General features: G+C 34.0%; 1 long non-coding RNA gene across 2 annotated transcripts in view; it reads right to left on the reverse strand.

The window, feature by feature from the left end:
- Positions 1 to 23,418, reverse strand: part of LOC118143697 (uncharacterized) — a 294,611-nt gene that overhangs the window by 150,508 nt on the left and 120,685 nt on the right. For both annotated transcript variants that reach the window (XR_013524047.1, XR_004728032.3), the window contains one exon: positions 2,583 to 2,658. This is a non-coding gene — a long non-coding RNA (uncharacterized LOC118143697). The remainder of the gene's footprint in view (positions 1 to 2,582; positions 2,659 to 23,418) is intronic.

Below are 23,418 nucleotides of genomic sequence, written 5' to 3' on the forward strand. Positions count from 1 at the left end.
GAAGTAAGTTCCTAGCAAAGAACTGTCAGATATTATACCACAGTATGTTACTTCTCTAGAAATTTCTGAAAAATTCAAGCAAAGGGAAAAAAACTCAAACTAAAAAGTGCAATAAATAATTAGGCACACACACACTCACACACAAACTGTTTTAGAAGAAATGTTCAGTTACTGGGAGAACTATAACACTGTGCAATGTTGATTAGATTTAACACACATGAAAATTAACATTAGATCTTCCTTACTGGGAAAAGTTAGACTCAATGCAATTACCTCCTTGACTAATGCTCTCCAAGAAGAGAGCAAAACTAGGGTCAGAAAAAAGCAAAACTCAGTCCAATAGCCAGGAAAATGAGAAACATGAAATTTATTCAATATACTTTGAATAGGCCTACTCTTTCGAGTTGAAGCTAACTTACATTAATAACATATCCAACCACATAAAACCCATTTGGCTTTGCTGGTTTTTCTCCAGAGAAATCTACTTTGCAGCAGTAGATTATTTCTAAATGAATTCAATAAAGCACTGCCAATATATTCTGTTCTTTAATTCATCAGTTGGGCATTCATAAATTTGTCAATTTTGTCAGAATCAATTGGCTTGTTAATTTCAAATATTTTCCAACAACACCCTTGAATATCATATTTTGTTTTGAACTTTGCATTTAACATACGCTATTCCTAAGTTTACATTTCTGTATATCATAAGAAACTAAATAATAAGCTTCCTCTTTGCCTGTTGTTATTTATACATATCAAAACGTTCAATCTTGAAGTCCAGAAAAGCTGTGAGAAAGTTTATTTGGGACATAAATTCTCCCTGTAGTTTAATTAAAGATTGGTAATTAGGATTATTATGTGTTGTGGCTTATCTTCAATTCTGATCACTATGTTTTGTTCCCAGTTGGCCCTTTTGATCTTTTCTTTCATGCTCCAAATAGTTTTAGCAATTTAAGCCTGAAAAAAAAATCCTTTGTGACTCAATTTAAAAATATGTGCTACAACAGTACAGGGAGAATAATAATGAAGATATGATTGAAATTTTATGATGAAGTTATTTCTTTTGAAGTGTGTTCTGCCCAAATTTATTTTCCTTATCTATGTTTCTTCTTTTATTTAAGATATAATTGGTATAAAGTCATTATAAAATAATTCCCAATTATCATCTGTAGATTCTGTGTACCTGTTTATATATGTATGCATATATAACGGTTTCTTCTTTATGATTTTTTAAAAACATAGCTATAGTTTTAATAATTTCTAAATGGAAAGCATACCGTTCTCTTCTTTAACAGGGATAAATAGAATAGCAGAATTTCCTCAAGGTTATTAAGTGTTAGATAGTTTTTTCCAATTTGTCAAAGCTGACTACTTTGATTTATCCAAGAAAGTCTAGAAACTTAGTTGATATAATAAACTATGAATCCTGAATTTAAGTGGTTCAGAAATTTGCCAGATTCACAAATGGTGCTTTAGGGTTTAGGGCAAGGAAAAAAAAGTTATGTTCTGGAGAAAGTTGGCCAAACCATATTCAAACATTCAGTGTGACACAATGGGGAAATCTTCCATACTATCTCAATTTCAGCCTCATGAAAAATTAATGACTGCCATGTAAAGACCAAGCCTGTGAGCTTTATTTAACCCAGCTCTGACATCCCCAGTTCAGGAGGGAAACAAAATCTAGGTATTTTAGTTTTTAATTTTCTTTTGAAAACAGAATGTTCCATCAAATTCAGGCTTCAGTTTTAAAGCTCATATTCTGTTGTGCTACAACTTAAAAAGGCAAACAAACATAGAGGGAAACATAGTGTGTTATGTTTGTATCTGTAACAATGTTAAAATAATAGACTTATTATTTTACTGGCTCCAGTCAATTCACTATTTCATTGTATCACAGATGATAATGCTTAAAAAAAAATTGTAGGTTTATGAAACATAACTTTTTAAAAAACTGAGGTAGTAATATATTGCTAATAATTTAAACTGTATTATATCACATTTTTATTTCAGATTCCATTAACTAAATTTTTCTTCCTATAACTGATTTTTTTGACAAACTGTTGAAATTCTATAGTGATTTACCACTTAAAATATGTAGATATGGGCATATTAGTAAGAATAAATATTCTTTTCTAGTTATTAAAATTCTATTTAAGATAGCAGCCCTACATAATTCTTTTGAGGAATTCTATAATTATCATGTTTTCTGTTGATTTTTTACCTTATTATGCTTTTTTTTTTTTTTTTTTTTACTGTGAATCTACTAGCTGTTAGCACATTCTAAAAAAAGTTCTTCTCTTTGTCAGACATGATAGGGTGGGTAAATATTGTGGTGATAAACAGGCCCCAAATCTCAGTACTTAATGCATTTACAATTTATTTCTCTTTCACATAATTTCTGCTGGGTTTAGGCAGTTCTCCAGGACAACTGGCCTACATGGTGGAGGTCAATGTCGCAGGTTACACTTCCATATCATCAGAGCTTCAATAACCACAACAGCAAGATAAGGGACAGCACGAAAAGTCACATATATTCACTTTAACACTTCAACCAGGAAGTGATTCATGAAACCTCTACTCACGTTGTATTTCCAAAGCAAGATCTATGGGATTGCTTAAAGTTCAAGAAGTCAAAACAAAAGCAATCCTCCAAAACGCCTGAAAGGAAAAGAGAATTGAAAATATTTATGGGCAATAGTAGTATCCACTGTATACTCTGAGGTTTTTTATTTACTTCTTTGGTTTTATTATTTGATTTGTTTTAACAATTGCAGTGTATTTCAGGCAGGGTTTGGAAAACATTTCCTGTATAGAGTTGCATAGTAAAGATTTTCGACTTTGTGGGCTATATCCTCACAAATACTCAGCTCTTTTGTTAGTATAAAATTAGCGATAGATAACAGGTAAACAAGTGAGCATGGCTGTGTTCCAGAACAACCTTTATTTATGGCCTATAGGTCATAGTTTACTGAACTCTGACTTGGAATAACACCCATCCCATTTGATACTAATAGTAAGAAATCCCCCAGATCCATCTCTTTTTCATCATTTTTTGGCCTCCTACCAAGGCTTCCTCATCTAGCCATGCAGAATTGTACACTGTGTAAACTCAATGGGAATTTTTCACATTGACTACAACAGGAATATTGCCTCCTGGATTTCCTCCTTCTGGGAGCCCAATCTACTAAACCTTGTATACAAGTTACAAAAATCTCTTATATGTCTGTTTCTCTTTGCTGTTGCAACATATGTTCAACATAGTACTCAAGGGAATGGACAAGATGTTGAGAAACCGTATGAGCAAAAAACATTCTCAATACTTTTGATTGATAATAGCTCATTTTGATATATGATTTGTAAATAAAAATTAGCAAATGCAGAAAAATAAAGAAACATAAAAAAGCACAAAAGTAGTTGTGTTTTTTAAATTTCATATTTTCCATGATTATAAAGTTATGGCATTATAATTTTTAATGAATTTCTAGTTCTTTATTAAATGAATTAGCTATAGTTTTTTAATCAGCCCAATTTTTGAAGTTTAATAAGTTTCAAATTTTTGCTAATAAAAATAATACTAAATGAAATGGTTATACATAAGTGTTTGAGCATTTTCTTGGGGTAAATCTGTTAAGATAAATTAGTTTCTTAGAATTAATTTTTATACTACAATTTCTGGGTAACCCTTTCATATTCTCATTTAAAAAAATGTGAATATGTCTATTTCATATTATCCTCACCAAGATTGGGTATTATCTTCATATGGTAAATTCATGTAAAAATACACATTCTTGATTATTTGACTATTATTTCCTGCTTGATGAATGACTCATTTATCTGGCAATTTCAGGAAACAAATCTACACACACATACACACACAGACATGCAACTTTTCTAGGTATCAGAACATAGGTATTAGCATATATTTGCTGTATGTTTCTCTGCCTTATTACACAGTAACATGTTGTAAATGTTTCTCAAAGATTCTGAGTTATCACTAAGACAACACAGAATGCAGTTTTCAGAGATCATTATCAATATTAATGATCACTATCTCTATGATATATTTGTACTGGTTGACTTTGTTCACCTTTAAGATTTATTATTCTTATGATAAAAATAGAGATAAATAAATACATATACATGAGTTGGGACTATGTACTAATAAGTTGTTTTCTTAATGTCCCTCGGGAAAATCAATCTTATTAATGTGTAGCTACATCCTTACATTTATGAACTTATGGTTTCTGGTTGAATAGTCTGTGTGTACTCTTATTCTTTCACGCTGAGTAGTAGGGACAGAGGAAATAAACAATCCTCCCAGTTAGTCACAGAAAGGGTAGGTACATAGTGATCCTGGAGAAAGACGGTTTTAGAGGAAGTCTATTTGAGGATTGTTTAAGAAAAAAGTTAGGGCAAGCATTTTATTCCACAGGGATAAGTGAGTTTAGGAGCCCATATTTCCTGCTATACTTGTGTTTTTCACATTTTTCAAGTTTTCTTAAGCTATCCTGTGCACTCCCTAATGTCCACTCCAACAATGCTTTTCTTATCTGTTTGATTCTGTAAGAACATTTTTACGTCACTTTTTCAAAGAAAATATGAAAGGTAGTTGTTGACTTTAATAATTATAATTATTGTTATTAGTAAGTTTTCCTTTGCCTTTTTAAAATGTCATCCAAAATCTCTACTGCTATTTTATTTACTCAACATGTGTTGAAAAAGTAATAATAGCAATATGTTGGAGGAAGCCAGAAGAAATAGTAGTAGTGGTCAAGGAAAGAAATTTGAATTTTAGAGTAATATCAGTGTAAAGGCCTATATTTAAGCAGATGCATATACTCTACTTTTGTTACTATACACCAGTGAATAAAAAATGTTAACATTAAAAATCTAAAATATATATATATATATATATATATATATATATATATATATGTATTAGCACTGATGATGTCTTGCAAATAACTAATGCAATATGTTAGAGGTGTTAGTACCCCTGACTTTGTATAACTCAAACTTTAAGAAGCTCTTAGGAGATAACATCATTAGCCAAAAAGATTATTGTTTTCCTCTCATAGGGAAATGAATCAGATAGTTTACAATTGTCCCTTGGTATAAGGGTGGGGCTGGTTGCACTGGTTTGTATTGGAAAGCAAAGGTTAATACGCAGTACCTATCTATAGGAAAATCAAAATCAGGCTTGGAAGTAAAGGCAAGCAAAAGTAATTACAATGGTGGTGGAATATGTGGAATAATATTAGTATGAACAAATACTAATAGACATTAGTATAATGTAATATTAATATAATAGTATAATAATATTAAAATGAACATATATTTTGGGAGCAAATATGGGTGATTACTTTTATTCTGGGTATCAGAAAAGGTTTCATTGAAGAATTAACATATGAGGTAGACCTTAAAGAATGAGTTGTGTATTTCCAGGCTTGTCTTTTCAGAGGTTTCCAAGAGTCAAATTTATCACAATATCAAATGAGCTGCGTCACGCAGCAGTAAATTTTCTATTACTGAGATGATAGCATACAAGCTGGAAAAAGCTTACACAGAATGTTGTGGTGGGCCCTTAAGCATCTATGTCAGGGTGTTTGTCAGATAACTTTACTTCTCTCATTTCCTTCTTCCTTAAGATGATAATCTTCTAAACTATTGAATTGGGAGAAGTGTTGGGGTGGGGAAAAGAGAGGGAAGGAGAGAAAGAAAGAGAGACAGAGAGAAAGAGACAGAGAAAGAGACAGACAGAGATGTAAATGCATTCCAGGCAAATGGAAAGCATGTATAAAGTTCTATGAGTGAATTATACATTTGGAAAATTTAGAATAAGCCAATGTGACCAGGATGGATAATGGCAGGAGTGCACTGGTGAAGAGGAAAGTCAAAGTGGAAAGAGTTAAGGGATGGAAAGTACAAGTTGAGTTCCTATTAACAAGATTCTCAAATATAATATTAATAAATTTTTTCTATTGGCTACTAAAATACAACAAATATTTTGGTGTAAAAAAGGTAAACAAGTTTGGAAAGAATCAAGTGAAGATGTCACTAGTCACAAACTTAAAAAAGATCATATAAGATGTTTAATGGGCATCTGGTATTTTTGCCCAAAGAATTTCTCTTCTTTTTGCTAAAAGTACTTTACTTCTTTTGTTTTTTTAGAATTACCTCTTCCATTATAAGCAATCTTAGTAAAAGTGTCTAAGAATTTGTTAAACTGTCAATTAAGAAGGAAATATGACCTAAGCTAGAGGGTGAAATTCCCCTTGTATTTTGATGTTGTGCAAAGCACAATTGGAACCAATGATTCTCCCACAAGGACTCTGCCTTAAAAAGATTCTTTACTAATTCACAAAATCTAAATCTGAAGAGCTGCTTTGTTCTTGCTTTTCCTGATGGTTAGTCAGAGTTCATTTCTGTTCTTTACAAACAGAGAATACTAATTCACAGCCACAACAGTCCTGGGTGAAAATAAGTATATGCTTCTCACATTACGAGGTCACACAATTAGTGACATCATTATTATTATTTAAAAAATAATGTTGGATATCAGCTAAGTGGTGGATCAGGAAGTTCTGGAAACTCCTTTCTCCCACAGATACAGCGAGTCAACAACACACTGACCAATTTCCTTTGTAAGAAACTGGATTCTAACATATATAATGGATAGTATGTCAAAGCTGACTTTTACTTGTGACAAATGACAAGTAAACATAAAAAAAGAAATAATCAAGTTTGGGAAAGGCTAATTGAATACAATTCTGGATGCTTTGCTCTACCTACCTGTGGTGGCTGTAGGCTCATTCTTCTTAGAAAAGCAGAAAGTGGGAATTGGCAATATGACAATTTTACTGGAAATCTTATTAGAAGTATAAGTTTGTCACCAAACTAAGAAAGATTAAGTTTTTATGGGTAACAATTATTTCACTTTCTCTCATTCTCCACTGCCACTTATGCCGCCCTGGGACAGCAACATTTTATTGTTTCTTCCTTCCTCTTAACAGCCTGAATCAAACTTTAAACATCCCTCAGCCATAACTGTCATATTCACGCCACAACAGGGGCTTCCAAGTCCGTAGCGTATTATGGAGGCCACAGAGGAGTGCACACTCTGTGGGATCACTTCCAGAGTCAGGGAGGTAGTGATTTCATTTGTGGTGATATCTGGAAGCCTTTATTGTTTCTCTGCATGAATTCTTCAGAATTTCTCCAGGAAATACCATCTAAACTGTTAATGTTCATTTTTAATATTTCATTTTTTGTTGTTGTAAAGAAACACACATATCTGGACCAATTAGAATTTTGTAATTATCTTGAGGATAGAGCTAGACTGTATTTATTTCATGTATTCATTCACTTATTTAACATAAATTTATTGAGTACTGTATTAGTCAGAGTTCTCCAGAGCAACAGCACTAACAGAATTTATATGAAAATTTATAATAATTGGCTCACATGATTATGAAGGCTGAGAAGTCCCCTTTTATGCTATTTAGATAGCACTTTCTTTCTGGAGAGCCAAGTCAAATTAGTGCTGTAATTCAGTCCAAGGCCAAAGATCGGAGGGGGACAGTCACTGGTGTAAATCTCAGAGTCTGAAGGCCCAAGAATAAGGAGCTCCAGTGTCTAAGAGCAAGAGAAGATGGATGTCCCAGCTCAAGAAGAGAAAGAGAGAATGTGCTCTTCATCTGCCTTTTTGTTCTACTGAGTCCATCTACAGATTGGACGATGCCCACTCATGCTGGTCGGGGCAGATCTTTACTGTAAGTAGTCTACTGATTCAAATGCTAATCCTTTGAGAAGTTTCTGTTCATGTCCTTTGCCCATGTTTTATTGGGGTTATTTGTCTTTTGCATATTGATTTGTGTAAGTTCTTTCTAGATTCTGAATATCAGACATTTGTTGGATGCACAGGTTGTAAAATTTTCTGTAGGTTGCGTATTTACTCTGTTGATAGTTTCTTTTGCTGTGTGGAAGCTCTTTCATTTAATTAGATTTCTACCTGTCCATTTGCTTCACCTTCCCCATGATTGTGAAGCTTCCTCAGTACTGTGGAACTGTGTATCAATTAAACCTCTTTTTTTTTTTAATAAATTACCCAGTCTCAGGTATGTCTTTATTAGCAATGTGGGAATGGATTAACATAGAAGACATACAAGTGGCCAACAAACAAATGAAAAAATGTTCATAATCACTAATCATTAGAAAAATGTAAAGCAAAACCACAATGGCATACCATCTCACACTAGTAAGAATGGCTATTACTAAAAAGTCAAATAATAACAGATACTGGTGAAGCTACAGAGAAAAGGCAACATTTATACACTGTTGGTTGAAATGTAAATTAGTTCAGCAACTGTAGAAAGCAGTTTAGAGATTTCTGAAAGAACTTAAAAGAAAACAGAGCTACCACTGAAATCAGCAATTCCATTACTTGGTTATACCCAAAAGAAAATAAATAGTTCCACCATAAAGACACATGCACTCACATGTTCATTGCAGCACTATTCACAATAGCAGAGACATGAAATAACCTAAGTGCTCATCAACATTGGATTGAATAAAGAAAATGTGGTATATATACACCAGGGAATAATATGCAGTCATAAAAAAGAATGGCATAATGTCTTTTGCAGCAACATGAATGCAGCTAGAAGCTACAATCCTAAGTGAATTAACACAGAAACTGAAAAGCAAATACCATATATTCTCACTTATAAGTGGGAGCTAAATATTAGGTACTCATGGACATAAAGATGGGAACAATAGACACTGTGGACTACCAGACAGTGGAGAGGAGAAAGGGGTGTTGGTTGAAATGCTACCTATTGGGTACTATACTCACTACCTGGGTGGCAGGATCTGTACCCCAAATCTCAGCATCGTGCAATATACCCATGTAACAAACCTGCACATGTACACTCTGTATTTAATATAAAGGTTAAAAAGATTTTTTAAGTGCTAATCATTTCTGGAAATACTTTCACATGTTACAAACCTGTGCATATACCCTCTGTATTTAAAATAAAAATTAAAAAAGTTTTTAAAGTGCTAATCATTTCTGGAAACACCTTCATAGATACATTCAGAAATAATGTTTTACCACTAATCTGGACATTTCTTAGACTAGTCAAGCTATGTATAAAATTAGCCATGGTAGGTACTTACAAAGAGCCAGATACTTTGCTAGACACTGACTATTGAGTAATGTAAAAGATAAATATAATCTGACCTTGTGGAGCTTGAATCCTAGTAAGGGAGACTTTTCAGCAAATTAAGTATATATATTAATGATAGTCTTGCCTATGTCCTCAACACATTAAATTATCTGCTCTAATGTACCCCATTCTGTAAAGACATTCCCAGGACAGCCTGTCTAGATTCCTGAGTAAGAATGATACTACAATTTGCTTTTATGTTTAGTCATATAATAACATTAATACATGTATATTATATGTGGACATAAATTATACATTACATATGATAAGCATATATAAAATATTAAACATGTAACATTTAAATTGTAATATAACTTATAACAAGGCAGGGGAAATTTATTTGTTATTTAACACATAAATTTTATTGAAAAACAGAGCACTCATAGCATAATACAAGAATAAAGAATAGAAAGATGAAGATCAGTGTAATGGAAAAGGCTTTTTTCATTTCTGATGACACAGAAAAATATGAAAAGCACTTTAAAATGTTAAGTATTTTATTTCCTTCATTTTGTTGTTGAATGTGAAATGACCAAGGAAATTTATGAAGAAAATGTTTTTTTCAGATTCACCAGGGTTGAAATAAAGGAGAAAATTCTAAGGGCAGCTAGAGAGAAAAGGTCAGGTTACCCATAAAGGGAAGCCTATCAGACTCACAGCAGATCTCTCAGCTGAAACCCACAAACTAGAAGAGAGTGGGGGTCAATATTCAATAACCTCAAAAAAAAAAAAAGAATTTTCAACCCAGAATCTCATACCCAGCCAAATTAAGCTTCATAAATGAAGGAAAAATAAAATTTTTCATGAGCAAGCAAGCAGTCAGAGATTTCGTCACCACCTGGCCTGCTTTACAAGAGCTTCTGAAAGAAGCTCTATACACAGAAAGGAACAACCAGTATCAGTCATCCCAAAAACTTACCAAAATTAAAGAGTATCTCCATAATAAGGAATCTATATTAGCTAATGGGACAAATAGCCAGCTAGCATTAACCAACAATATTAATATTAAACTCACAAATATTAGTATTAATCTTAACTTTAAATGAATTAAATGCCCCAATCAAAGACACAGACAGGCAAATTGAATAAAAAGTCAAAATCCATCGGTATGCTGTACCCAGACCCATCTCATAAGCAAGGACACACACAGACTCAAAACAAAGGGTTGGTAGAAGACTTACCAATCAAATGGAGAGAGAGAAAAAAAAAGAGTGAAACGTTGTCTCCAAAACAATAAAAACCCAAAAAGAAAGAAAGGAAAAAAAATACAATCCACTCTGCTCAAAGGTCTGCAAGTCTTTCCATCTAACTTAGGGCAGAAGCTGAAGCTCTCATAATGGCTTATGGCCCACTGAGATCCTCTGACTTTGTCTCCCACCACACACTGCTCTCATTGTTATTTATTACTTGAACACAGCAAGGTCTGGCCCCTGGGCCTTTGCACATCTTCTGCCCCTCTCTGAAATTCTCTTCCCTTAGCAGCTGCAAGCTCATTCCTTCACCCTTTTCAGGATTTTTCTCAAATGTCACCTCTCAGTGGGATCCTCTGAAACCACCTTTTTTAAAATTTCACCTCCCCTCTAACCGCTTTGGTACTCCCTATCCCCCTTTCCACTCTACTTCTCTCCACAGCTCACATATCAATTGACATCTATATACGTTGTGTATCGATTGATTGATTGTCTTTCTCCCTTACTCCTGCCCTCAATTTAAGCTCCTTGAAGGCAGTAGTTTATTCCTGTTTTGACCATTTCTGTATCCCTAGCCCTTGAACAGTGCCAGTCACAAAACTATGATCAAATGGATCTGGAATTGTACCCAAAGGATTTATTTATCTAATTCAATTACACAAAAGTGTACTGAAAAATAGCTATGTGAATGGCTTTATGCTTAAAATAGTGACGGTTGTGAAGAAAACCAAAACCAGACCTAACCCATATGGAGTTTCCAATGAGAAAAGCCATTGAAGATTCTCCTAAAAGCTTGAATAAAATTAGAGTAAAAAGGAAAGGCAACCTCCCCCCCACCGCAAAAAAAGAAGAAAATGTTTTTTCTCTAAAAAGTAAACAGCTAAAATGAAATAGCTTTTCTTGTTAGTTATTATATATTGGTAACTAGAGAAGTATGCATGAAAATATGAGTGTGATACTAATACATCATGCAAAAAGCCAAGCAATAAACCCTCACTATCTCAAGAAAAGTTACCCATTATCTTCACACTCCAAAAACAACTTTTGTGTTTTTATAAGGTAGTAGATGTATTTTCAGTTCTTCGAACTCTGCTCAAGCTACTGAGTTTAAAGCTAATCTATTTTTACAAAAATGCAACAGAAATTTAATTTTCATTTTTCTATGACTGCATATTGTTGTGTAATTTTCCCCCTCCTTACTTGCCTTTCATTAGTTAGATTTTTGTTGTTATTATTGCTTTTCTGCTAACCTGAAAGCTGGAATTGTGGGGCATTTTTTTTCTTTGACTGATTATATCTAAATTCTTAAGATCTATGCCCCTATTTGTTCTCCTCTACAAATTTCTAAACCTTATCAATGACTAGATTTTTTGCTACAAACAAGACCATTACTTTAGACGTTTTATCTCTCATTGTTCTTGACATTCTACTTCATAAATTTCCTTATATTTTAAGAAAAATATTTGGCTCACAAAACTAGAAGACCAGATATGTCAGGCTTCAAGACTGGCTTGATGTCGTCACTCTATTTCTGCTTTTTTGCTAATTCTGTCCAATATAATTTATTCATATTCACTCTGTGCTTGCTTCACTGTCAGCCTCAATTTTTTTCGAGATGGAAAAATGGCTATAGTGTAGGTCAGATATCTGACCCCACATCAGGAAGAAGGAAACAGCTCTTTTGGCGGCTCTCTTTTAAGAAAAAGGAAATTTCATTTCCAAATCCTCCAGCAAGTCATTTTCCATGTCTCTTAGTCTCATATTAGTTCATATGCTCAATTTTTATCCTTCATTTTGCCTAAGGGCAATGTCATATGATGACGAGTAATGTTACATGATGATTGTTCTTTAAAACTGTCTAGGACTTGGAGTTCTAGATAGTTTTAACTTTAAAGAAAAATTTTTAAAAATAGGAGATATAAATATTGGAAATCAGTGACTGGAAGAGTTACAAAGTTGTCACTTTATAATATTATCTTAAAAGAAATAAACTAGACCTCACTGAAAGTCTAGACGATTGGATAAGATAACTAGGTACAAGATCAACACTCGTAAATAACTTTATTTCACATTAGTGTAACTGATTAGAACTTGTAATAATTTATTACATATTCATACTCATAATAGTCACAAATCTCTGTTAAATGTTAAAATCAGCATCATATATAATATGCAGTATCTCTATGTTTAAAGTTATAAGAGCTTACTAAAAGACTTAAAATAGGACTGAATAGCATGAATAAATATTTAAACTTTTACAAAATAAAATGTAGAAAGAACAAAAAATGAGCCAAAACATTCCTCACCAACATTTCTTTAGCATAGTCAAAGGGAAAAAAATCCCATTTTCTAACTGCTTTTACTTTAAAATACCTTATACAGAAGCAAGAGCCACAACTCTATAAGTACACATTCATAGTGAGTTCAGCTTGTCGGTTTTTAGTAACATAACTTGTTGAAAGAACAAAGCTTACGATATCTAAAGAATGGAAGAAGAGTTTACATTTTTTTCTATGACTCCTGGAAATGATCTAATTCAGTGTTTCTCATCTCTGCCTGCACATTAGAATCACATGGGATCTTTGAATATTACTGATGTCCAGGTCTGTGCTGACCAACTACATCATATTTCTGAGAGTGATACCAGACCTCTGGAATTTTTTAAAGTTTTCCAGGTGATTCTAAAGTAAATCCTTTGTTGACAATCTCTGAATAAATTCCCTAACACAGGCTCTATGACAATCGTGAGGAACTGCAGAAAAGCAAGAACACAGTAACATTTTTCTGGAAATTTAGACATGTTGTTATAAATTGTTGAGCTATAAAGAAATTGATGAGCAAAACATATTAACTATGCCAAAACAATATGCCTTAAAATGGTCAGAGAACAGGACAGAATGTTTGGTAATCAAAACACCTTTCATTCTTATAAAAGTATAAAACTGCCCAGAAAATTACTTGGTTTTGGTCAGGCTGAGTGTGTTGCCATGAGAGAGACTGTAGATGTGTCCATTTCCTAACCCTGAATTAGAAATCCAGCCCTTAAGTAGACTCAGATGTGGTAAAGGGTAAAGACCAGAGTGGATGATGAGGAGGTGGTAAAGGTCAGGTGCAGATCTGGGGGTCAAAAAGATTAGCTGAAAGTAAAAAATTCAAAAGCAGGCTGAAAATTAAGTAAAACCAAACTTGAGATTTCATGACACATTGTGATTTTCTTTATTCCATTCCTGACCTTAACAGTGGCTTGGAGACAACAAATGTTGTATTTCAGGGCATTACTGCTCAGTGCTATTTCCTTGAGATAATTTCTGCTGCACCTATATCAAATGTCAATTGTGGAGCAAACTGAAAACAAGTTGCTTAGCAAGCAACAAATTACAATGTCTTATTCAGGCATATTATTAGTATTATTGGAAGGCAATTTTCATAATTCATAGGGCTTCATTAAAATAGGTTGAAATAGTGTTTAAAATAGAGTTATATTAGACTAGATTTTTCCAAGTTACATTTTGTAGGAAAATATTCTTCATTGGATGATCCTGAACAAGGTTTGCCCCTGGAAAAGGTAATTTTAAAATAATTTTGGCAGTAATTTCATATATTAAGTTTCTTTTTCTGTGACTGTTGTTGCATGACTGCTCTTATATAAGGCATTTAGCCAAATATATAAAAATAGTCAACAGAATGGTGAATACTAGGAGATGGGGTTAGGCAGAATATGGGGAGTTGTTCAGTTGCTGTAATGACACACTACACAGGATAAAATTCCAGAGATCTACTGGATCACACAATGTCCATAGTTAACAATAAGATACTGTACAAATTGAACTAGTACTGAAAAAAAGTTGTTTTTTTTTATTAAGGGTAGATCTCATGCTAAATGTTCTTGCCACAAAACAAAACAAAAACAACCAAAAAACACAAATAAGAAATAAAAGGAGGCCAGGTACAGTGACTCACACCTGTAATCACAGCACTTTGGAAGGCCAAAGCGGGTGGATCACAAGGTCAAGAGACTGAGACCATCCTGGCCAAAAAGGTGAAAGCCCATCTCTATACTAAAAATACAAAACTTAGCTGGGTGTGGTGGCACATGCCTGTTGTCCCAGCTACTCGGGAGGCTGAGACAGGAGAATCACTTAAAACCAGGAAGCAGGAAACAGAGGTTGCAGTGAGCCAAGATATTGCCACTGCACTCCAACCTGGCAACAGAGTGAGACTCCACCTCCAAAAAAAAAAAATAAATAGATAAATAAATAAACGAAATTTTGGAGGTAATAGATGCCTTTATTATCTCAACTATTGTGACTGAAATATGAATCTGTATATGTATATATATGTGTGTGTCCAAATTCACCAAATTGTATTCATTAGTTACATGCAATTTTTCATATACCAAATACTTGAAATACTTAAAATATTGTTTTTAAGTATTTCAAGTATTGTTTCCAGGAGACAGAAAAGTGGCCAAAACTCATTTTTCTGAGTTTTGGCCACTTTTCTGTCTCCTGGAAACAATACTGACCAAGCTAGAAAATTCCAATATCACAGAGAAAAGTACTACAACAGTGGGCTGGAAGATCTTACACCCACAAGCTATCTTAACACTTTGGGGCATGCAAAGTTCTTCCCCTCCTGTCTTCATTCTTGGCCTATGACCTACCATTTTACATTTGTCTCAGATCTTTCTACAATGTATTGTTTTTCCTTGAACACAGTTCTTTTTTTTCCCACCATCATAATATTTTTAGCATGGAAAGGTACTTCTTTATGAAGGTGGTGGGAGTGTTGTCTACTGTAATCTAAACCATAGATGCTCAAACTCTCACTTCAATTTTGGTTCATCTCAATTTTGATGTAAACAAAATATAAGTATTTTAAAATTTCCTCTTATTATGTCTGTTACTTTCTAAAGTATTATAGATTAAATTGTGCCCCCCCAACAAATATACTGAAATACTGACCCACAGTGCCTCACAATGTGACATTATTTAAAAACATAATGTGGAAAATCATCATCCTGAGAGACCATCCTAATAAGCCCAAGTGAATTTGTGTCATTACTTTCTAAAGTCTTATTTTTATATTACTGCTATTCTAATCATCATGTCAAGAAACATCTAAGAATAGAACTTGAACGCAATTTCCCTAAAAGCTCAGTTATCCAGACTTTAGTAACCAGATATGTTTAAAAAGTTCTGACAACAAAAATTACGGACTTAAAATACATTACCTTTAATCCATGCACCTACCTCAATGGAAATCCTTTGGGCTCTCATTCAAAGCCTATGCCCTCTTAATATATAGACAAGTCTACAAGCAAAAATTCACTATCTTCAGCTCAAATACACAGAAACATAAGAAAGTCCTCAAATATAGTATATTTTATTTTATTTTTGAAGCAATGTAAACACATTAAAGAAAATGCTAAATATATTTTGAATGTTACCAAGAGGTTAAATTGCCATGCATCAAAAACTTAGCATTTTAAAATTCTGAGTTTTTAACCTGTGTATACATCTTTGATAGTAAATGCTGTACATTTGTAAAAATGTATTTTTTCTACTTTATCACTTTATATCATATCAAAGATATTTTCCTTGCCTTTACTTATTGGCCATTACAACAGTTTTAATGTCTGTATAATATTCTATTTTTTTATTTCATTCCATTAAAACTATAAATTAAAATAAGTAGATAGCAACAAACAATGGCAGATGGAACTGTAGCTTTTAGAGATGAGAAGAATGATTATTTAAAGTTGATATGTGTATTATTTGGTTCTCATACTGCTATAAATAACTGCCTGAGACTGGGTAATTTATTTAAAAAAGCGGTTTAATTGATTCAGAGTTCTGCATGGCTGGAGAGGCCTCAGTAAACTTACAATCACGGCAGAAGGAGAAGCAGGCATGCTTATCTGGTGGAAGGCAAGAGACAGTGTGTGAAGGAGGAACAGTCAAACACTTATAAAGCCATCAGATTTTGTGAGAACTCACTGTCATAAGAACAGCGTGGGGAAAACTGTCCCCATGATATAATCACCTCCCACCAGGTTCCTTCCTCAAAACATGGGGATTATGAGGATTACAATTCAAGATGAGATTTGGGTGGGGACACAGAGGCAAACCATATCAATAGGTAAAATCTAACATAACAATGCAATGTTCCTCAATAACTATTGGATGATTTATTGTATGCCTAGAGTTATTAAAAAAGTTTTAATTTTATATGTATCTGCAGTTTACAAAGTCTTAAAAGTATGCAATATGCAAGACACATTAGCCATATTTGTAGAAGATTTAGAACTAATGTGAGCTTTAGTTTAGTAGAAGATACTTAAGATATAGAACAATAATTAACCACATTTGCTTTATTGGGACAGGCTAATTGTATAAAACACTTTGCTACCCAAATTTCCAGCTTCAGTTGCAGCTAGAATCATAATCAACCAGTCCTTATAATGGGAAAAAATATATGTTCTGGTGGGAAAATCCTTGCTGGTAAGGAAGGATTAATATAACTCAAGCCACAGGATTTCCTGGGTTCCATCAAGTTATGGAAATTGCCCCATTCTGCAATGAAACTATATTTTGAAACTCTTTTTAAAAAACTCTCTTCCTTATAACAAAAATTAATTGAGGGATGTATTAATCTAATTATTAAAATATGTATAGGTGATTTTTTAAGATAAAAGAAACACACATTTTCTTCTCATAACAACAATTACAGATGATTAAACCTACTTAAATTTAGACTCCCAACTTGCTAAGTTCTAGATTTGTTTTAATAGTAAGGAAAGGGTAAATATGATTTGTTTATAAAGAAGCATGAACTGAATCAGACAATTGATACACATCACTCAATTTAGTAATTATGGCATTGCTATGGAGTATTAATTACAGATGAGGAAACAGTCTATGAGAAAGATACATGGCTATTAAATGGAATATCCAAGATTACAATTGTGAATCTCCTTCCTTCCTGCATTCTGTTAACAAGAAGGGTCTTTCTCAAGTTCAAAGAACCACAAAGGATCCTTCAAAACTATTAAGACACCTTCTTTCTTCCTAATTTAAACTCCAGCTGGAGCTATTTCGGCTGCCCCTGTATGTATCTCAAATGCATCAAAATATAATTCTCGGTATCTGCATTCTATAGTCTAGCAAGAAGGAAAGGAAGGTAAGAAGACAAATAAAGAAAAATAGTATAGTTGAAAAAAGATAAAAAGATGTAGAGGAAGAGAAAGTAAATGAGAAAATAGAAGCACAGCCCTAATTCCCTACATTTTAGCTACTGTATTTAAGAAATGTTCTGTGTGTTTCCAGATCCCCCAGGTAAACCTGAGTTCCAGCACTGGTGTGGTTAGCAAGAAGAGTACAACATAGGTGGATACAATATGCCTTTCGCACGATGCTTCTTTTACCTGCTGGTCAGACGAATACCTAATTGTCTGACCCATGACCAGGTGGCTCTCTCATATAGGAAATTTTTTTTATATTGTCTTGTGGCTCTTGTTAAACCTATGCCCATTTTTTGCCATAACCATCACCTTGGCTGTGAACCTTGTGTTCTCTCTGGCATTCTGAGGAAAACTTGGCCTGGGATTCTTAAGAGGGAAGACGGAAACTGATTACAGCACCACAATAGGAAATAGGTTCAAAGATTTTTACTTACAGATTCCAGGCAGAGTGCAATGAGCTAGGAGGGCAACCTGCTGTCCCCAAGTCACGTGAGGCAAGAATGAAGAGTCAGGCAGAGAAAGAGAGAGAGAGTATGTATATGCAAGTTTGGCAACTAGTATATGTAGAGAATAGGGTGTAAGTCACTTTAAGCTCTCAGGCAAATGCCTGGATGGTCCATGTATTAGTCAGGGTTCTCACACTGCTAATAAAGACATACCTGAGACCTGGTGACTTATAAATGAAAGAGGTTTAATTGACTCACAGTTCCACATGGCTGAGGAGGTCTCACAATCATGGTGGAAGGCAAATGAGGAACAAAGTCATATCTTACATAATGGCAGGCAAAAAAGCTTGTGAAGGGGAATGTCCATTTATGAAACCATTAGATCTCGTGAGACTTATTCACTATCATGAGAACAGTATGGAGAAAACTGCCTCCACGATTCAATTACCTCTACCTGGTCCTGCCCTTGACGCATGGGGATTATCACAGTTCAAGGTGAGATTTACGTGGGGACATAGCCAAACCATATCAGTTGATTTAAAGAAAATGGAGGGACAAGCTGGAAGCCCAGTCTGTTAAATAAGAGAGAAGCATCTAAGCTGTTATCTCTTGGCTTGAGCCTTTTGGGTGTGGTGTTCTACTTCTAACGTCTACACAGCAACCTTTGCTGTGATGCTCCCATTACAGCATGTGTGAGTACTCTTATATTTCATCTCTGCTATTTTTTAAGAGTCCTGGGTTAAGTTTTGACTTCCTTGAGAGCTCTGAATGCTGACAAAAATGAATGAAAAAAATAATTCTAGAATTTAGAGGAAGACTAATGTATCACACATTGCATATTTCCTCAACTGTCATCTCAGTTTCAATTTTTCTTTAGGATAAATCTGCCAGGAAGTCAGCCAGTCTTCATATCTTGACTTCATGATCTCTGCAGTATTTGGTACCATAAAATAATCTTTAAAAAGAAGCAGAAGGAAATGTAACTGCATACTCTTTCTTGTGTGATGTCCATGTGATTTACATTTATTGCCCCTGCAATCTCATTCTTTATCAGTACTTGCAAAGTCTACCTATGACTGACAGTCCACTAAGTCAGCAAATATGACATATTTTATATTTTTTACTTTAAAAATTATCTAAAATACATTAGCAACTCATTGAAAGCATGGCAGGGTAACCTGAAAACAAATGACAGTACTGTCATTCTGTATACTCTAGTTGCAGTTCATTGTCTGAATCCAGATTCAGGATTCAAGGTCTACCACCTGTGCAACCTACTGGCTGGGTAGCATGGGGACATTCACTTAAGCTGTCTGTGTTTCATTTTCATTTTCCATTTGTAGAATAGAGAAAACAGTACCTGTCTCCTACTGCTATGGTGATTAAAGGAGATAATTCTTGGAAATGTGTAACACATCACGCTATCCAATGCAGAGAACACTCAACAAAAGTGTAAACATTACTGTTGTTATTACTGACATCACCAATGTAAAATACCTGAAGAAATAATCTTATGCACTCACAGGTGTCTAGAAGGCATCCCAACCTTATATTATTGACTATACAATGTTTATTACTCCAATATGTTAATAGACAATTTGCTTCAAAATTGTATATACATACAGGTCAAGTGAGAAAAAAAGAAAATTACATGATATTTGTGAATCAATTAAATAAAATGCTTTTTGTATGTGGTTTCTAGGCATCTGTATGCTTGCAAGTATGATCTAAAGAGCTTTGAGGGGCAGGATGTCTCAGTAATCCTATACCACAGAGGTTGAGTATAACCTGCCTTCTAAGGATGACTAGGTGGGAATCTTGCGTATTTCTTTCACAGAACATTTGTGGTCCCTACATCTCCTGAAACATCCTGTAGATACACAGAACTACTGTATTTCCGTATTTTTCACAAATCAGTGTTGATGCAACAAAAAGTGAATATACACAGTTATCTTAAAGAATGAGGACTTTTACTCTGGAATAATATAAGACTGACTAATTAAAGTTGTCTCTTGAGTAGTTAAATATAAAGCCCAAACAATGAAGATGTTATGAAGGTGAGCCTTCTAGTTCATTTTGGCAATTTTCTGTCTCTTATGAAGAAAACTGACACAATAGTAATTGCAAAAGCGATACCTGCATGACTATTTTACCACTAAAAATTTGTGCTATTACCCTATGTCTAATGTCAACCAACAAAATTTAGTTCAAAATATTTTATAAAAATGTATTTTAAGTTTCCTCCCTGTGGCTTGCTAAATGACAGTCACGTTACAAATCTGTAAGAACATAGTTTGTCATAGAAATGCTGAGATCCACAAAAGCAGCAGATGCTAATGGGCACTATTGTAAGAATTGAATTGTGGTGCATTCTTCTATAATTATCAGAAATGACTAGTGAAAACGTCCTAAGATCATTTGAGAAAGTTTTCAAAAATGAATTAAAATTCTGTGTGAGTATTATCACTGACTAAGCATTCCTGAAAAATCATTTGAGGTTTCTCTGAGTGAAGTAAAGCTATGCTGGGTATGATAGTAGAACAAACGGAACAGTAAAACTCTTCAACCAGTGATAGCCATATATTACATATGTTGAAGGGAAAACAAACAAACAAAACCTGGCATTTCTATCAATTAAGTCTGGGTACCATAAAGTAAGAAAAATAATGGTAATGGAAAGAGAGGTATGTCTTCCATTCTAAACTTCTACTTAATCTACCATTTTGTCAGATTTAAACTTACTTTTTCAACTGACTTAGGTCTTTTGAGTTGCAAACATGTTCTCTCACTTTTAAGATGTAATTATCATTTCCATTAAAAATAAAAAACCTCCTGAACAATCTATTTTATTCCAGTAGAAAAAAGTTGAAATTCAAGTCAAACACCACTTTTTTTTCCAGCAAGGCTTTCATATGTAGTATTTTAGTTTGCTTCATTTACTATTTTTAAAAATTCCATGTATTACTCTAGTTTATGTAGTCAAATGTAGTATGTAATGCTCTAGTTTATATAGTCAAATCTGTCAAACTGAGCAACTTTTTCATAAAAGTATTTCTATTTTTAAACTTTAATTTATGCCTTGAATATCCCTATATTTTAACATCTCAGGGTTAATCCTTGCTCTTACACTTGAAAAAATTTAAAAACTGCAGTGATAACTATTATTAACATCTATCAAAAAAAGAAAAATGATAATTTCCATTATTTCTGAATATCCTCTAGGAATAATGGGAATCACTGTATCTCGATTTTGCCTCTGCATCTGTGATTAATTTGTTTAATTTGTTGTAATTTTGTGTTATTAAAATCATATCTTTTTATCAATTTCCATTTGTGACCTCAAACTTTGCTCTTGCATCAGTGACAGGCTGTAGCAAAATCTTAATTCACCATGCCACAACTATGCTCCATTGGTCACAAAGGGAATTAGTTATATGACCAGAGATAGTACAAAGTTAGTGCAAAGTCACCATCTAGATTACTAAAACAACTTTGAAAGTCAGGTGTATAACTATATTTGTGATGGACAACACATTTTAGCATCATTATATGTAATTTAGATTCATAGCTTTTAGAACATATTTAAAAAGTACAGAATACTAGTAGGCATCATCAGCTTTTATTATTTAGCTTCTAAATATGCATTAAAATTAGAGTAATAAAATCTATTACTTCTCAGAAGCTGAATCCTGTGAGGTATAAAATAAATTAACATAATGCCATATACAAGCTTTCCCACTGATCTTTTATGGCAACCTTTGGTTTTCCAGTAGGTGACCATTTGCAGCAATTTGTCTTAAACCAGTAGTCACACATGCTGAGGATGTTGCCCAGTTGCTGACAGAAAAATAATTTGATGAAATAGAAATGAAAATGTAACAGCCATTTTATTCCACAGCAAATGTTTTCCAGGCTGTAGACAGTCTTCCTGGAATGGGCAAAAGATTTTGAATTCTGGAGATGAAGCAAAGGGTGTAGAAGGAAAAACTCCATTGTGCACCCAAAGCAATGCAATGGTCATTAAAATCCCTTAGCTCAAAGGCTAAACCAAACCTAGAATTTTATCAACTTAATTCGAGTTTGGAACTTGGAAGGAATATTCATCTGGTTTGCAAGACCTTCACCAGGTGCCGACTCCCTGACCTTGGACTTTCTACTTCTAGAACTGGAAGAAATAATTTCTTTTTTCTTTCTCAATTACCCAGTCTGTGCTATTCTGTTATAGTAACATAAAATGGACTAAGACAACCCTTAATTTTATATCAGGGAATTTTGTTCAATATGAAGCTTTTACAGAACCTTAATTCAATTTGAAAGAAAACAACAAACCTTGGATATTTTCCAAAAACTAAAGATGTTCTCTCTCTAGTTCCTTCTCTATTCATTTATTTTTGAGATGGAGTCTCGTGCCCAGGCTGGAATGCAGTGGTGCAATCTCTACTTACTCCAACTTCTGTCTCTCAGGTTCAAGCGATTCTCCTGCCTCAGCCTCCCGAGTAGCTGCGATTACAGACATGCGCCAACATGCCTGGTTAATTTTTGCATTTTTAGTATAGATGCAGTTTCACCACGTTGGCCAGGCTGGTCTCACACTCCTGACCTCAGGTGATCCATCCACCTCAGCCTCCCAAAGTGCTGGGATTACAGCCATGAACCGCCACGCCCATCCTCAGTCTCTTTAATATATGCCATAGTTTGTATTATTGTCATTGCATTTCATACATAGTTCACAGTCCACAGTCTCTTTCTCTCTCTCTCTCTCTTTCTCTCTTTCTCTCTCTCTCTCTCTCTCTCTCTCTCTCTCACACACACACACACACACACACACACACACACACACAGAGGCAAATTACTCATGGTAGGTTGTATAATGGTTCCCAAGGATATCAAGGTCCTAATCCCTAGATATGTGAATGTTAATTTCTACGGTTTTAAAAAAACGGCTTTGTAGATTTGATCAAAATAAGGATATTGAGATGGTGAGATTATCCTGAATAATATAAGTGGTCCCTCAGTGTAATCAGAAGTGTCCTTAGAAGAGGGAGGCAAAGGCAAATTAGACTACAGAATGGAGAGTAGACCACATGGTAACAGAAGCAGAGAGACTTGAAGATGCCATGCTCCTGGCTCTGAAGATGGACAAAGGAGCCACGAACCAAGGAACGCAAGGAGTACAACCCTAGATGCTGAAACTGTCAGGGAGATGTGTTCTTAATGAAGAATACCACTGGGAATAATATAAAACATACACAATATATGGTATGTATTTGAAATACAATAATATAAAATATGGTATATATTTGAATTATTTG

This window comes from Callithrix jacchus, chromosome 11 (assembly GCF_049354715.1).
Source record: "Callithrix jacchus isolate 240 chromosome 11, calJac240_pri, whole genome shotgun sequence".
Lineage (NCBI taxonomy): Eukaryota > Metazoa > Chordata > Mammalia > Primates > Cebidae > Callithrix > Callithrix jacchus.